General features: G+C 32.9%; 1 long non-coding RNA gene and 1 pseudogene across 1 annotated transcript in view; both read left to right on the forward strand.

The window, feature by feature from the left end:
- Window positions 1-18,146, forward strand: part of LOC145252508 (uncharacterized) — a 46,803-nt gene that overhangs the window by 20,126 nt on the left and 8,531 nt on the right. The window lies entirely within an intron of this gene.
- On the forward strand, window positions 4,991-5,170 carry LOC145253005 (U2 spliceosomal RNA; annotated as a pseudogene).

The following is an 18,146-nucleotide window of genomic DNA, read 5'->3' on the forward strand; positions in this document are numbered from 1 at the left end:
ACAGTAGTCTACGAACATGTGTTTCATGGTTCTACTATTCATTAGTTTAGATTGATTGTTCTAGGATTCAAACCTCAAATCATATTATACTAGAGTCGAGTGCGTTAACTGTTATGCCACAAGGTTTTAGATGACTTTACGTGTTATTTTTATCGCTTTTAGACTATGTCGATTTTTTATTGTTTTTTTTTTTTAACGATAAAGCGGTTATTAGTGTCTCAACCCCCCACACACACACACATACACATAAACACATACACACACACATACACATAAACACACACACACACACACACACACACACAAACTTGAGTTTTCTGTCACTCTGACATTGATTTATATATTTTATTTCGCAAAACAAAAATTTAACAACACAAAATTAAGCACAAGGTCAATCAAAAAAGTGGGGAGGGTCTATCGTGATCCTTGTAACTGTACCTTTAATTTGTCTACGCTAATCCTAGCTAGAGTTTTCAGTCACCATAATACCACAAACATACCAGGGAGTCGTCGTCACACTGACATTGATCTTAAAAGCCTACTTTTTCTGTTTAAAAATTATTAAAACAAACTTCTTAATATACTTAGTCATGAGTATTCAAGTGACTTCATAAAGGTTAACTAATTTGTATATTTCTTTGAAAAATTATTAATTGTTTATGGTTTCTTATTGGACGACTGCTTTCATTTAACTATTACCCTCAGTTCTATTTATGCATATTTTCTACATTGTGCATAATTGTGTAGCATTTAGGATTAAAAAGTTCTAGCATACGCACATGTATATTTGCATAATATATATATATATATATATATATATATATATATATATATACCTACTTCATTTATTCACATAAATTTAATATACGAAAGTATAGATTTATGCGTAAACTTTAAGTATTTTATTTAAAAAAAAAAAAAAAAAAAAAAAAGGAGAACGGCCACCTAAAACCACTAACCTAGTTCTAAAACAGATCCTTTGTTTGATAAAATGCATGCCCATTGGCGGATAGGAAGGGGCGCGGTTGATACTAGAAAGCTGATTGGCCAACTAGAAATCCTCAACATATATAAAAACAAGAAGCAACGACAGAATTCGCGCATAAGCCTGACGAATCCTATAGTTGGATGAAACGCAGAATATTCAGTGTAGCTTAATCGCCATATATATTTCATAAATTACTATATATATATATATATATATATATATATATATATATATATAAGTGACCTTGTTTGTGTTTGTACTCAACAGTCTCTACCAAATTCCTCTCAATTTTTGATCTACAGACATAAAACTTGATCTCTAAGAGATTTGAACCTGTGGAACACATTCGATTTGGCTTTTGACCAGTAAAAATATTTGCTAAGTAATCAAAATTTTTTTAAAAATTGAACTTGGCAGGAGTAAGTTGACTAAACTTGTTACTTCTGCATACGTACAAATGTACATTAGTAGTTTAAAATTGCTTAACTTTTAACGTTTTCGTTTCCATTTGTTGATAGCTAAAATAGTAAAGATTAAGGATGGAGTGCTAAATGTTTTCGTTTTTAGCTGATAACACGTAAGTAATTTTTTTTAACTTTTGAAATCATTACTATATATTGGGTACAATATAATAATCAAAAAAGAATTGGCGCTATAATAATAAATACGAAATCTACATAAATTAAGATATCATATTTAAGCATATTTTACGACCGGGTAATGCCAGGCGGCCTATTAGTGTGTGTGTGTGTGTGTGTGTGTATATATATATATATATATATATATATATATATATATATATATATATATATATATATATACAGGGTGTCCAAAAAGTCACTGAAGGGTTTTGAACTTAAATAGATTCTTTATTTTAGATGATATCTTTCTGTAATTTTAACACAAACTAAGACATTAGGAGATGTTTTTTACAATAATGCAAAATTAAAACACTCTTCATTTGTGAAATATATATATATATATATATATATATATATATATATATATATATATATATATATATATATAAGGATGGAATACTGCTGCTATATCTGGGCAGGAGCTGCTAAAAACAGCCTTTCCTGCCTTGACAGAGTACAAAATAGACTTTGTGGCTTAGTGGGGGATGCCCTTTTTTCTCTACCCTGCAACCTCTCTCCCACAGAAGAGACGTTGCGAGCCTATCCTTGTTTTATCGTTATTTCCATGGTAGGTGCTCGTCTGAACTCCAATCTCTGGTCCCTCCCTCGCCAATCTTTCACGAAAAACACCCGTCTAGCTGAATCCACTGTGAAAAATTTCCCCCACTCTTTATCTGTGCCTAAATCAAAACGTGGATTCCATGAACAAAGCTTCTTTCTTAGAAGTGCACGCCTGTGGAACTCTATTCCGTCTGCCTGCTTCCCACCTGACTACAACTTGGATGTCTTCAAGTCCAACGTTAACAAATTCCTAATGAACCGCCCCCTTACGTAAACACTTCATCAAATCTCCACACTAACGTAATGTACTTGCAATAACCCTTATCCCTGAGTGGCTTCCGGGCCGTGATAAGTGGTGACCACTGTGTAAAAAAAAATAAATAAATAAAATATATATATATATATATATATATATATATATATATATACAAACATATACTAAATTTTAAAATAAAAAATATATCTCCTCATATATATATATATATATATATATATATATATATATATATATATATATATATATATATTACAATAGAAAAACACGAGCATGAAAAGTAATATAGTTAAGTTTACACATGGAAAAATAAAGGACTAGTTGTTAAAACTGGAAAAGAAAAGGACAATATATTCTAGTAAAAAATATAAGAAATTTATAACTTAAAATATTAAAGCATAAAGAATTGATTATATGATGTTATAAATTGAATTTAAAAAAATCCTTAATGCTTTAATATTTTAAGTTATAAATTTATTATATTTTTTACTAGAATATCTTGTCCTTTTCTTTTCCAGTTTTAACAAGTAGTCCTTTACTTTTCCATGTTTAAGCTTAACCATATTACTTTTCATGCTCGCATTTTTCTATTGTAATCCATGATTTTTTCAGGCTTCCAGTAAATTCACTTGTTCTTTGTTTAATTTCAGTCTTATTTTTTGGCCCCCATAAACATAACATACACATATGTAATAACAATGTACGGCACTCGTCTGCTTTCAATAAAATCCTCCAATTATCTCCCTTTCATTCTCTCTGTTTCACTTGTTACTTCTCTTTTTGCGAGAGCGGTGAATTGGTAGCAACTATAGTCATTAAAGCGACGTGGTTGCTATGGAAAGCAGTCATAAAAAACGTCGCTCATCTCCTTACGTTTTTTTTATGATTTTGATCACCAGTAAATTCATCCATAACTTTGTTTTACTGAACGAAAATTGAAAATTTCTTTTCAGAGTATAGATGAGAAGATGATCTATAAACTGTAATAATTGTTTGAAATTTGGTCGAAAAATGAGTGAGCGGTGAAGCTTTAAAGCAGTTCTAAATGACTAAAACTGCCACTTAACCATATATTCAAAAACGATGGTAGCATATATATACATATATATATATATATATATATATATATATATACATATATATATATATATATATATATAGAGAGAGAGAGAGAGAGAGAGAGAGAGATATGAAAGAGAAATATAGAGATGAATATATTATTTTATTTTAAAATGTAAGTATCTGTGATGCTACCAGATCAGGCAGTGTGAAGATACCGGTTTTCTGACCTAAAATACACCAAACATTGATTTTTCTCTTTCTCTTTATAAATTTAATAATGTTCTGAAAAGCCCAAAACAAAAACAGCAATTTTTTTTTTACAAAACAACCAAACTAAGCATCACAAATAAATATTGAAAAATACAAAGAATGAAGCCACCTGACGTAAAGAACAAAAAAAAAATACTACTTCAAGATTAAAAATTAGTTACTGATAAGCATTAGATTGATAGAATCTGACTCAGAAAAGAGCAATTCTTCCCCCTTTGTCAGAAACATCGCTTATAGAATGTGAGGATTAAAGGATAAAATAAGGGAAGTGAGAGTTACGATGCTGCTGAAAGTAAACCGTAGGTCAACTTTGTTCTTTCCTAAATCTTTCCAAATCACGATATCTGAACTAAACTAGTGTAGCCCCCTGCTTCGAAGTGGCATTGTGCCTTGTTTGGGGTGAAAATTGAATAAAAAAAAAAAAAATAAATAAATAAAAAATAAACAACATGAATGCAACTGCTCAGGAAGGTTTTTTTTTTTTTTCACTTTACCATACGCACACATGTGGAAAAAATTGACTATTCACCCCTAACTAATATGTCTTGTCAACAAATTTCTTTCATCACTTTTCGAACTCCCACACACATAATACATTTCAATTATTAGATTTTTTTTTGGCTGGATGAGCAATTGACAACGCTTTTGCTTTCAACTTACACATTATTATGTAAGGGTTACAGGTGAGTCATTGATCTAGAGAGCTCGTGTGTGCCATCACTTGGTGAATAAAAAAAAAAAACTACGAGGAGCGTTCCAAAGTAATGCCTCCTATTTTGTTTTATTCCGTCCGAATGGATCAGAAGGAATTGCAAATTGCATTGTTATGGTGACTGAACTGATGCATTCATGACCTGAAAGTTTCAGCTCTCTGTTGGAGACATTGACGGTGTGGGACTCTAAAATAGCAACCCCTATCATGGACGTGTGTCAGAAACGGAGATATGTTGTTTAATTTCTAGTAAAAGTAAATAGAGAACCATGGTGGCTATGTAGGAAAATAAATTATGGAGCAAAAAAGGTTTCTTATTTTAATGATACCACTCCCATCTTTGTAGCTCTTTAAGTTTTTTAAGTGGCTTTACTTTTGGAACAAACCTCATATGGCAAAGCGTGCTATGAATGCCCATGCACGGCCATTATTCATCATTCCTATCTTCGTAGCACTTCAACTTTTTGAGTTAAAACAAACAGGAGGCCTCTTGGCCTTTTGGCTAAGAACATAGTGTAGTATCTGTTCTGATACTTCACGTTTTCTGTCCTTGGTCAGTGGACGAGAAATCCTTCTAGACTGAGACAATTTTTTATTTTTGTTCCTATCCAGAGTGCCTCTTTTTGGGGAGCTAGATTTTCGCCACATCAAAAACAAACCTTATGTCTAACTCTGCCCTCATGGGGAGGCAAGTAAATAGGAACAAATAGGAGGCTCTACTTTTGGAGCGATCCTCATATTTTGACGCATGCATACAGGGGAGATCACTTTCTCCAGAAATACACACACCGAAACTCATTAGATTAATCCCCAATCATTATTCTAACAACACTCACTCGGATTTTTCTCACTTGGAATCTCCAGACATAAGTTCTTTGATGATCACTCAACCAAAGGATAAACCTTCTGACTTATAATATGCTTAACCCTCTCATATTTCTTTCACTAAAAATTAAATCTTTCGTCTAAACTATTACAGCAATTAATTCTTAGCTCATGATAATGTAGACTGATATATTTAAAACGCTGTGTTTGGTTAATCACTTTCTTCACTTCCTGCTGTTGATTTGATATCGTAATGATATGTTTAAATAGAAATCAAAAATTGGCTTGAAATAAAAATGTAAATCACTTCCGTTCAACAAAATAAAAATCACGATATCTGGGTTTTGTTGATAAAATAATAAAAAAAAAAATGATAGCCTAATAAATAAACCATGACACACTGTTTACTAGCCAGTTGAACAAATGCAAGTTGTGCATCAAGGGTGACTGCATGTGGCCATACTCCACAGCCACAAATAACACATAAGTAATTCTGGATTATTGGATTATTCACACTACTGTTTTCATCTTGAATGTTAGTTGCACAACGTCTCAGTCAATTTAACCCCCGACCTTCTTCAGGTGTATCTTGTCCAACTCAGGGAATCTTTCTGCTGAATTCCGGGATATGCATGGAACAGCAGAGTCCACAATTATGTGGGTCGGACTTCTTTGCATTTGCAGACTCACATAAACCAGTACGTTCCATCCGAGATTAGACAGGGAAGGGTAGGATCTGTGAGTCTCCCTTCATCTGCAACTTTCGACTCTGTTATTGGCCAGCATTTGGTTGAGAATCCATGTTGTGTCAATAAGTATAAAATAGAGTGATTTTGAGGTACTACATAGAGCAGATTCCAAAAATCATTTTAAAATTTGGGAATCTGTCTTTATCATGATTTGAAAACCTTCTTTGTGCCAACAGAAGGGGTCAATAAAAGCATTAAATCTCTTTGGGAACTTTGATCGCCTGCCTTTTGATATTTTTCCCCCACGCAGTGGCATTTTAATCTTCTTATACAAATATATCTAATTTAATTGTTTATTTTAATCGTCTTTTGGAACTTTAAAATTTCCCCAGTGCTCTTTTAAGTCAAATATCATGTTTCACTTGTGCTCTAAACAGAAACATTTTGAATGCGCCCCTGTTGTATTAAAGAACCTACTGTTAATTTGATATGTCGAGCCTTTCAGTTTGTGTGGTAATAAACCTTCTCAAATGCACTTGTGATATTAGGCTGTGTAAGGTGTTAACTTTGGTCAAAATCGCCTGTTCCTTCTTTCATTGGATTATTTTGATTATCAATACTTATCAAAGGCACTTTGGTATAAATCTTATCTAAGAACACTCCCAGACACATAAGGTACATTTGTGTGAAATTTCATAAAAAATGGCCCAACCGTTTTTAAGTCCATAGAGAGCAAACTCGCAGACACACAAAGTTCCTTTATATATATAATATAAAGCTGTGTGTGTGTGGTCACAAATAGGCTCCTATATGGTTGACTATATTAAAAAACTGATTACATATAATGATAGAAGATGTATCGAGACACAGGAATGGGTATGTTTGATCTGGCAGAACAGTGGTTCATAAAAATTGTGGGGTCTGCCTTCGCACCTGGTCCACAAAGTATGGAAATAAAAAATTTTAAAATAATAAAAAAAAACGTTTATAAGTATTTTTGATATAGATGTACATAAGAATACTTGGATAAGTATGTTTTAATTTAAATAGGGATGGTTTAATAAAATTGTGGGGTCTGCGTTCACGCCTGGCCTCTATAGAATGGAAATAGGCACAAACTTTAATAAAAACTTTTCATATCTATCTGCGTAAGTATACTTTGATAATTATGTTTCAATTTGAAGAAATATGGTATAATAAAATTATGGGGTGTTCGTTCGCACCTGACCTCCATAGAATGGAAATATGTCACAAAGTTTAACAAGATTTTTCATATCTATCTGCGTAAATATACTTTGATAATTATGTTTCAGTTTGAAGAAATATGGTATGATAAAATTATTGGGTGTTCGTTCGCGCCTGACCTCCATAGAATGGAAATATGTCACAAAGTTTAACAAGGTTTTTCAATATAAATCCACAGAATATTGTGATAAGTGTTTCAGTGTGAACAGGTATGGTATAATAAATTATGGGGTTTATCTATTTTATTTTTACTTTCATCATATTTTGCTTTCGTTTTGATACCCCCAAATTCGAAGCTATCTCTTTACAACCCTTCCTTTTCATAACCTATCATACTTTCATAAATCAGAGTCCATTTTCTGTAGACTGTTTTTGAACCCAATCAACAACAGGTACTTTTGCTAGTATATATATATATATATATATATATATATATATATATATATATATATATATATATAAATAAATGTTTAGAGGTACAGAATTTGTATATGGTTTTAAATAAAATACTAGGCGGAAGTTTCTCGAGAGCTCTTTCGGCTATCATCTCTTCAGGAGTAAATCGATAGCAATCTAAATAATATAGTAATATTGTAGTGAGAAAGCCCCCCCCCCTTGAGCGTTCGACGGGGGCTTTCTCACTACAATTTATAGAAAGCCGACATTTACTGGCCTATATGTGAACTGGTTGTCTTTTGTACCTAAATCACGTAAGGCCGGCTTAATTAATACTTTGGTACATAGAGCCCTCATGATTTGTTCGCCTAACAGATTAGATGTCGAACTCGATAAGATCAGGGAAATATTCATCAATAATGGTTATCCTGTTGACCTTATTGATGATTGTATTTTCCAAAAGGTTGCGGATTTTAAATCCCCTAAAAAGTTTGGACCCTTGAAATGCCCGGTTTATTTGAAATTACCGTGGATAGGGGAGGGGAGTAATATAATTTCAAAACAGATTCGAAGAAGTATTTACGATTGCTTCAATTCGGTGACCTTGCGTGTGGTATATACTACGAGACCTGCTTTTCCGTCTTTCCGCAAGGATAGTTTGCCTTACATCCAAAATAGTAATATTGTATATCAGTTTAGATGCCAGTGCGATGCTGGTTATGTTGGGCGAACATCCTTGCACCTTTTGACTCGTATAAACCAGCATGTTCCATCGAAGATCAGACAAGGGAGGATGGGGTTCGGTGGTCTCCCTCCTTCTGCAGCCTTGGACTCTGCTATTGGCCAGCATTTGGTTGACAACCCGTGCTGTGCCGATAGATATAAAATAGATTGGTTCGAGGTGCTACATAGAGCGGACTCCAAAAACCATTTAAAGATTTTGGAGGCCGTCTCTATCGCAGTGCGTCAACTTTCTTTGTGCCGGCAAAAAGAAACATCAAACGCATTGTTTCTCTTTGGGGAACTTTGAATTTTTTCTCCCGCTTTTTTTTTTTTTTTTTTTTTTTTCTCCCTCGTTGTGCCAACATTTTTAATCGTTTTTTAAACGTAAATAAATTTAATTAATGTCCCCGTACTTTGGCACATTAAATAAGTTCCCCAATAGAACTCTTTATTTTCGTTACAATATTATTTAGATTGCTATCGATTTACTCCTGAAGAGATGATAGCCGAAAGAGCTCTCGAGAAACTTCCGCCTAGTATTTTATTTAAAACCATATATAATATATATATATATATCTTCTATCTATATATCTATAAAAGTGAACGTGTCTGTGTATCTGTGTGTCTGTGTACATTGTCCTATGCAATAACTCTGTCAATTTTTAGTCTACAGACTCGAAATTGATATACAGGATTTGGGAAAATCGATGTGATCGGTTTTGGGCCAGACATTTGGGGATTAAGGGGTCAAAGTTCAATGATTTGACCTTTGAGAACTCTACCAAACTCCTCCGACAATTTTGGGTCTACACACTTTAAATTTTAGATATAGGTTCCCTGGACATGGATCTAACTTAATAACTTGATTTGAGCCAAAAACAATAAATGTTAAGGGGTCATAATAGGGGTCAAAGTTAAAAAGAAATTGAACTCTGCGGTCTCTTCCAAATTACTCAGACAATTTCTGGTCTAAATATTTGAAATTTTACATAAAGGGTATTCAGAGATAGGGCAAGCTTTTTCATCAGTTTGGGTCGAAAATATTTAGTTACCAATATATAAATCTATGTATGTATGTCTATTTGCATGTCTGTCTTAAACTTTCAATAGAGGCGACGGATTTTACCAAGATCAGTATCGTTTTAAAGTTCGATCTTTCATACGACAAATATAAAAAAAATTGGCTAAAACATTAATATCTTCACCTTCAACTAGGCACTTTTCTACAGGGGGGGGGTCACTTTTTTCGCCGATATTTTTTAAAGTTATCCTCTCCTTTAGATTGTCTAGCCTTAATTTAAAAAAATGTCGCTTCCGGTTTGGCGGTGGTCGTAACAGCATAAACGTTAGGTTTTACCCCGTTTTTTTCCTCCTTTGCAATACGGGTTCGAGCCTGCCGTCCTACTACCACTTTTTTTTTCTGCTCAACATACACATCCAAACACCCGGGCAACGCCGGGCTGAAATGCTAGTCTATATATATATATATATAAAAGTGAACGTGTCTGTGTGTCTGTGTACATTTCCCTATGCAATAACTCTGTCAATTTTTAATGTACAGACTCGAAATTTGATACACAGGGTACTGAGATTTGGAAAAATTGATGTGATCGGTTTTCGGCCAGAAATTTGGCTGCTAAGGGGTCAAAGGTCAACGATTTGACCTTTTTTTTTTTTTTTTTTTTTTTTTTTACAAAGGCATCACCACATTATCAAGGCCCAGAGGCCACTCAAGGATAAGGGTTAAAGAGTGTACAGTAGAAGTTGGTCAATATAGTAATCATTAGTAATGAAAATTTGGTAAATTTAATAACTTATATGGAACGGCTCATCAAGAACTTATTTACTTTAGACTTGAACAAAACCATATTGTAGTCAGCCGGAAAGCAGGAAAACGGAAGACAATTCCACAGGCGTGCAGTTCTAAAAAAGAAGCTTTGTTCATGGAATCTACGTTTAGGTTTAGGCACAGATAAAGAGTGGGGGAAATTATTGATAGTGTTTACAGCTAGACGAGTGTTTCTTGTGAAAGTTTGGCGAGGGGGGACCATTCCTCCGATAATTTGGGGTCTAAACACTTGAAATTTTAGATATTGGTTCCTTGGACATGGATCTAACTTAATAACTTGATTTGAGCCCAAAACAATAAATGCTAAGGAGTCAAAATAGGGGTCAAAGTTAAAAAAATTGACCGTTTTTTTTTTTTGTTTTTTTTTTACTCAGCATAACCTCCAAACACCCGGGCAACGCCGGGCCGAATGCTAGTATATATATAAATTCAGAAACATGAAGATTTGATCTTTGTTAATCATTCATCTATCTTCCTCCTTGTGATACTATAACCTAAGTTATCTCCCGTTATTGTAACTTACAAATAAAATTAAAAAAACTGCCTGAGATGTGCTTGATACCACATGGTGATAAGTAAACTCCAAACCTTTGTGGGTGTTAATAAAATAGCACTGAGAGACTCTTAATGCCCTATGATAATAAAATCAAAATCCTATTTTTGAGAGTTTAAATTTTTTTGTTAACGTTTATGTTTTCCAAGTCAAAGGTCAATAGTTGTAGTTAGGGGGGGGTCAATGTTTGTTGAAGGTTTACTCATGTCAAGGTGATTGATGTGTCTGGTTATTCTACTGGGGAAACATGTGTTCCATGTCAGTGGTCACACCTTGTTGAGGTAAAACTTTTCTCACATGTCGAATCATCACTTATTGTGATGTTCAGAAATGTTTACATGTTCCAAGTCGAAAATCACCAGCTGTTGTTGAACTTTTATGCTTCAAATAAGACATTTGTTTTTGATGCACATTTCGCTGATACGGTCCACAGTATATATATATATATATATATATATATATATATATATATATATATATATATATATATATATATATATATATAAAACAAAAGTATTATCTCCTTATTCTCTTCAAATAATAATCTCTCTTTTTTTATCATGAAGACGAATTAGCTCCCTTGAATTCACAAATAGCCCCTTTTTAATTGGCCAATCAACAGGCATTTAATTTTGGGCTGGATGCAAAAACCCTTTGTATATCTTCTTTTGTAAGCTGTGTTTGATTGGAGAAAATGCCAAGAAATACTGCTCCCTCCTTTTTAATGTGATCACTAATCAGACAAAATAAAAGGACTTTCACTTCAATCATATCTGATGCACATCAGAAAGCCATCGTCCCTACATTAAACAATTATATTTCAAAGTTAGTCTTGTTTCAAGCCACCAAATACAATAAGTTCTGCAAGACATTTCCTCTATTTGTGTAATATGAGGGTCGTTCCAAAATGAAAGTCTCCTTTTATTTTTAACTCAAAAAATTGAAGAACTATAAAGATAGGAGTGGCATCATTAAAACAAACGACCTTTTGTGCTTCAGAATTTATTTTTCTACACAGTCACTACTATTCGCAATGCACTTTTGCCAGCAATGAATAGCTGTGTATGGAGCACGCTTTGTCATACAAGAGTCATTCTAAAACTAAAGCTTCTTATTTTTTAACTCAAAAAGAGCAACAAAGACAGGAGTGGCACCATTAAGGAAATGATATCATTGTAATAAACGAACAAACTAGCAGAAATAGGTTTTTATGATTAACAAACACAGAAAAAATTGTTGAGGAGTATCAGGTAAAAAATGAAAGTTCAAAAGAGAATTAAAGTGTAACATTTCATTCATGGGAAAAACTTATAAATCAAAAGTGTATGTACTCTCTGGTTCATAAAATCCTTTTGGTCTAGACTGAATTGTACAGCTTAATTTTTAGAAATTAATAATTAATTCTTTCTCTAACAAATATAACATCGTAGAGAAGAAGAAGAAGAAGAAGAAGAAGAAGAAGAAGAAGAAGAAGAAGAAGAAGAAGAAGAAGAAGAAGAAGCAAATGGAAAATTTGAAAAACGAATTCCCTCATGTTTCTTCAGGTCTCAGAATTTGACTTTGAATTAAAAAAAAACGATTTTCAAACCCGAAAGAAAAGTATCATTTTCAAAACTAGATGCAATAAATGAGAAATTAGAAAAGTTAGAAAAAATTGGCATAATTTAAAAGTTTGATTACTTGGATTGGACGTGGCTAACCATGTATATATATAAAAAAAGAAAAACTGAAAAATTGGCATATGTGCTGATTTTTAACAGGATTATATAACGGTTTGAAAGACCATGCATATTCTCTACCATCTCCAGAAGATATACTCATTATATTAAATAAAGTTAAAGTTTTATCAAAGTAGGATTTGTTTGAAGCTTACCTTCATCCAATCAGTGAAGAATGTTTGAAGTACCTGACAATAAACTTACATAAAGGAATTTTTAAACCGAATCGTCTTCCTTTTGGATTAAAAGAAACTCAAAATGTATTCCAGCAAATAATGGGCATAATATTTAAATATTTTGATTAAAAGCGAAAATGTGATGCAACATTATTATTAGAGTAGTATTACAAGGAATTGAAGAATATAGGTTCAAACTAAGTGCTGAAAAATATGATTTCTTTCTAAAGAAGGCAAAATATTTAGGGCAAATCATTGACAAGAAAACCAAACCCAGAAAGGGATGAGGCTACAAAGAATATTCCCGCACCTGATAATTTTGCTAAACTTCAGACTTTCTTGGAATTAGTAAGTTATTATAACATATGAGAGCTCTGTGAAATAATTTGGTAAAAATGGTCAGAAGAATGTAAAAAAAAAAAAAAATAGTTGTTTGTTAATAGATCTATCATTAGCGCATTTCTACCTGAAGAGGAAAATCTGTAGCAGCAGATACTAGCAATGAGTAACTGGGTGCTGCAGTACTTCACAAATGATGGATCTACAAAGCCAATAGCATATGCCTAGTGAATGTTGCTGCTTGTAGAATGAAATTACAGTCAAATTGAAAACGACAGATTTGTAATATTTTATGCTGTAAAAAAATTTTCACAGGTTTTTATATTGGAGAGAAAGATCACTCAGCTATTTCAAACGAATATATACCTTTTGTGGAACATATCAAAAACCAATTAAACAGGCCACCAACAGAGATAATTAGAGGAAAAGACATTAAAATGGTTGCAGGTAGACTTAATTGGATGAAGACATGGAAATGCCTACATATATAGTAAATTGGATGAAAAGCGACTAAAATGGATACAAACGGAATTACTTCTATGAAAGACATTAAAATGATTGCATATAGAGTTAATTGCATGAAAATCTATTGAAAAAGCATGATGGAGATAATTGGATGCAAAGCCATTAAAATGACTGTAGGTCGAATTCATTGGATAAAAAGATATAAAAATAACATAGCATTAACTGTATGAAAAGCCATTAAAATGGATAAGATAGAGTTAATTGGATGAAAAACCATTAAAACAATAGAAGATAGATTTAATTAGATGAAATAACATTAAAATGGCTAAAGATAAATTTAAATGAAGGAAAACCCATTGAAAAGGACAACAATAAAAAATAATTGAAATAAAAGCCATTAAAATGATTGCAGATAGAGTTAATTGAGTGAAAAGGCATTAAAATGGTTACAGATCAAATTAATTGGTTAAAGAACATCAAATGGTCAAAACAAAAGCTAATTGCATAAATTATTTGGAATGGTTACAGGTAAATCTAATTGATTGGACACAAGTAGAGCTAACTAGATGAAAAGATTTTGGAATATTCATAGAAGATCTAATTGAATTAATATAGCTTAAATTGATATAGTTAACCATATAAAAATTGCCTAGAATTACCGCATAGATAAAATGTGGTTAGGATAAGCCCAACGTAAACAAGTTCTTGATGAGCCGTTCCACTTAAGTTAACAAATTTACCGAATTTCCATTACTAACTTAATATTGTCGAATTGACTACTGTACACTCTTAACCCTTATCCTCGAGTGGTCTCTGGCCTTGATAAGTGGTTATGCCTATGTAAAAAAAAAAAAAAAAAGCTACAGGGGAGAGCTAATTTGATGAAAAGAGGTTTGAATGGCTACATACAGATTGAAATACAAACAGGAGAAAACTTGAATGCCTACTGAAGAGAACTTGAATGCCTATTTAAAGAAAACTTGAATGTCTACTAGACATTTTCCTCGAGTGTCTATCGTCTCTCTGTACAGGGATTTGTCAGAACAACCTGGCATGGGGATACTTTTCCCTAGAAGTAAACCTTTACCAAAGTGGCTCAAATAAGATCTTATGGCTTTTACAAGGAATGATACACTTTCTTCAAGTGATGTTACCTCAAGTAATAGCACAAAGCTGGATACTCCACCAGACTAGATGAATTCTCGTCCTGGAATCCAGTAAGATCAAGAAAGGTATGGTATAACATATTTAAATGGCCCAATTTAAATTTGGGGGAAAGGAAAGTTATGTTTTCAACTTCTTCTCGAACTCATTGTTTGAGATGTAAAGGAGAACTTTAATGGAATATTCGAATATCTATGTATCTCTACAGTTATATAAATGCAAACTTTCTCTGTCTGTGTGTGCGTGAAGTCGTTCCTTATAGACTCCGAAACGGCTGAACAGATTTTCTTTAAAATTTACAGACCTTTAGTGTATAAATCTGGGAGTGATCTTTGTCTCACAATACTCCCAATAATTACGAATAATCAATAATCGAAATCGTTATTTTAATTTATCTATCATCAGTAAAGCCATTTTTTCCATGTCATCGTCGTTGCTTAGCAACAATGATAGAACAACAGGCTGTGAAAATTCTACTGTGGGTAATTTGATAGCATGTTTTGTTTTGTTTTATTTTTTTGCATGACGTGGTCTGTAGGTTCAAACTCCGCACATAAATTTCTTAATTTTTTTCCATTAATTGCAAAGAATTTTATAAGACTTTAAAATTTACTTTTTTTTTTTTTTTTTTTTTTTTGCATGATGTGGTCTGTAGGTTCAAACCCCACAAGTAAATTTCTTAATATTTTTTTTTTCATTAACTGGAAAGAAGTTTATATAAAATAATTTTATAAAAGAAACAGTTAGTTCTCTAGAGTGCAATGTAGAATAACATGTATTTTGGACTAAGTTATTGCATGGAAGCATGTGAAGATTCCACGGATTTCGATGACAATAAAAATATAGGAGTGTGAAATATTCATTGATCATCATTAAATCCCAGGCAACGTCTAGTCTCCCTGCTAGTCTCATACAGAGATGAAGTGTTAGCCCTAAGAAGAGGGAGTCTTTGATTTCTAAATATTTCAACTGAAGTAAAATTAAACAAAACAACAAACAAAAAAAAACAAGCTTAAATTGTTGCAGATAGAACTAATTAGATTCAAACCACTAGAACAGACAACAGGTAGAGCTAATTGGATGGAAGTTTGTAATGCCCAATCAAAAAAAAAAATTATTTAATAAAAACTGTCAGATAAAACGAGCTCATAATGATCACAGGTAGGGCTAATCCGGTGAAAAGAGGTTGAAATAGTCACAGGGATATCTAAATGGATAAAATAGCTCAGAATGATCATTATGAGCTCGTCTTATCTGACAGTTTTTATCTGAGCTATTTTATCCATTTAGATATCGCTGTGACTATACAACAAACAGAATTAATTGTATAAAATTATTTGAAAGGGTCATGTGTAGAACTAACTTTAATTAAAAGATTTAAAGATGTTCACCAAAAGAGCTACGTAATTAGATAAATGATTATGGATATAGTTAATTGTATGAGAATAGCTTGGAATTACCACATGGATAATAAAAAAAAAATTATTTAATAAAAACTGTCAGATAAAACGAGCTCATAATGATCACAAGTAGGGGTAATCACGTGAAAATTAAACATCCAGTGTAGCAGCAAATCCTGGGAACATCAACCTGAAAGAACAGTTGGAAATGACTTATAAACCCTACAGCCACCCACCTTGAAAATACTGCTGTGGAATCTGACATAGTTATATGGAATAAGTCAGAGAGAGTTGCAACCTTGGTTGAAGTGAGTGTCCCTAATGATGGAGGTGTCAACAGAGTTGAAAGGGAGAAACAGACCAAATATCAAGGTTTCATGTATGATATGAAAAAAAACTGTCTTAGAGAGATATCAATCATATCAGTTATTATAGGTGCCACAGGGCTTATGAAGAAGAACCTGAAGTCCTATCTAACTAATATTCCTGGTGAACCAAGTGCAAAAGAGATCCGCACAATTGCACTTAAGGGAACAACGAGGATACTAAAAAGAGCTCTCGGTTGGTTTCAATAAAAAGCAGGGCAATGTTGGCAGCTGGTTTGGCTGCCCCATACCCTGCGTTACAATCTTCAAAGGAAGAAAATTAAAAAAAAGAAAAAAGTGAAAAGAGGTTGGAATAGTCACAGGGGTACCTAAATGGATAAAATAGCTCAGAATAGCAACAAACAGAATTAATTGTATAAAAAGATTTGAAATGGTCATATGTAGCAAGATGTTCACCGAAAGAGCTACGTAATTGGATAAATGGTTATGGATATAGTTAATTATATGAAAATAGCTTGGAATTACCACATAGATAAAAAAAAAAAAAAAAAAATAGCCTAGAATGGCCACAGTCACAGCTAATTGAAACAAAAGAGCTTGAAATGACCACATTGAACAAATTGAATGGAAACAGATGGCCACAGATAGAGCTAATTGTATGAAGACTTGAAATGATGCAGGTAGAGGTAATCAAATATAATACTAGTTGAACGAATTGAATCAAAGGGCTTTGAATGACGACAAGTAAAGAGAATTGGATAAAAATAGCCGGAATGGCTACAGGTCGAACCAACTGGATGAAAAGAGCTGAAAATCCACTAATTAATTGGATAAAGTTTGAATCATCATATGAAGCTATGTAGATAAAAGAGCTTAGTATTGCCACCACTAGAACTAATAAACGGATCATGATGAATTTTGGAGTATATATTCTAGGAAATATGGTGAGTAAGATGGGAACATATTTTTTTTGTAAATGTTAACATTTAGGGAGTGGATATATCTCTATCTCTACTACTATATAAAAGGAACTTTGTCAGTGTGCGCACACGTGTGTATGTGTGTTCGTTTGCTATGGACTCTGAAAAGGCAGGGCCGATTTTTTTTTAAATTTCATGCGGAGGTACTTGATATGTCTGCGAGTGTTCTTATGTAGGTCTTGTATGGAAATGCGTCTGATAAGTATTGAAAACCAATAATCGAAAAAAAATCCGATTAAAGAAAAAAGTCTGATTTTGAATAAAGTCAACACATTTATAAAACCTAACATCGCCAGTACATTTGGGAAGTTTTATCATGCACAAGTTGAAAGGCCCAGCCTATAAAATCAACTGTAGATTCTTTTATAAAACGGGGGCGCATTCATTTAATTTTAATTCAAGTGATTATATAAAAATAATTTCATAAAATTAATAGTTGGTCTTTGAAAAGACAGGGATGCGTTTGAAATGAATGTTCCTGTTTAGGCCTCAACTGAACAATGATACTTCACTTTTGCATTTTAATCTTTGTGAAGCCATTATTTACAGATAATTTCATGAAATAAACAGTAGATTCTCTACAGTGCAATGTAGACTACAATATATTGTAGACTAAGTCACTGCTGGGAGGCATGTGAAGCTTCCTCCTACTACACAGCGGGGGGTGGTGCATAACTGGAGCAGACAATAAAAGTATGGGAGGGTGGCATATTTATTGATCCACATTCAATCTCGGACACCATTGAGTCGCCTTGCTATATATATATATATATATATATATATATATAAA

The sequence above is a fragment of the Euprymna scolopes genome, chromosome 29 (assembly GCF_053919585.1).
Source record: "Euprymna scolopes isolate OS-2025 chromosome 29, ASM5391958v1, whole genome shotgun sequence".
Classification (NCBI taxonomy): domain Eukaryota; kingdom Metazoa; phylum Mollusca; class Cephalopoda; order Sepiida; family Sepiolidae; genus Euprymna; species Euprymna scolopes.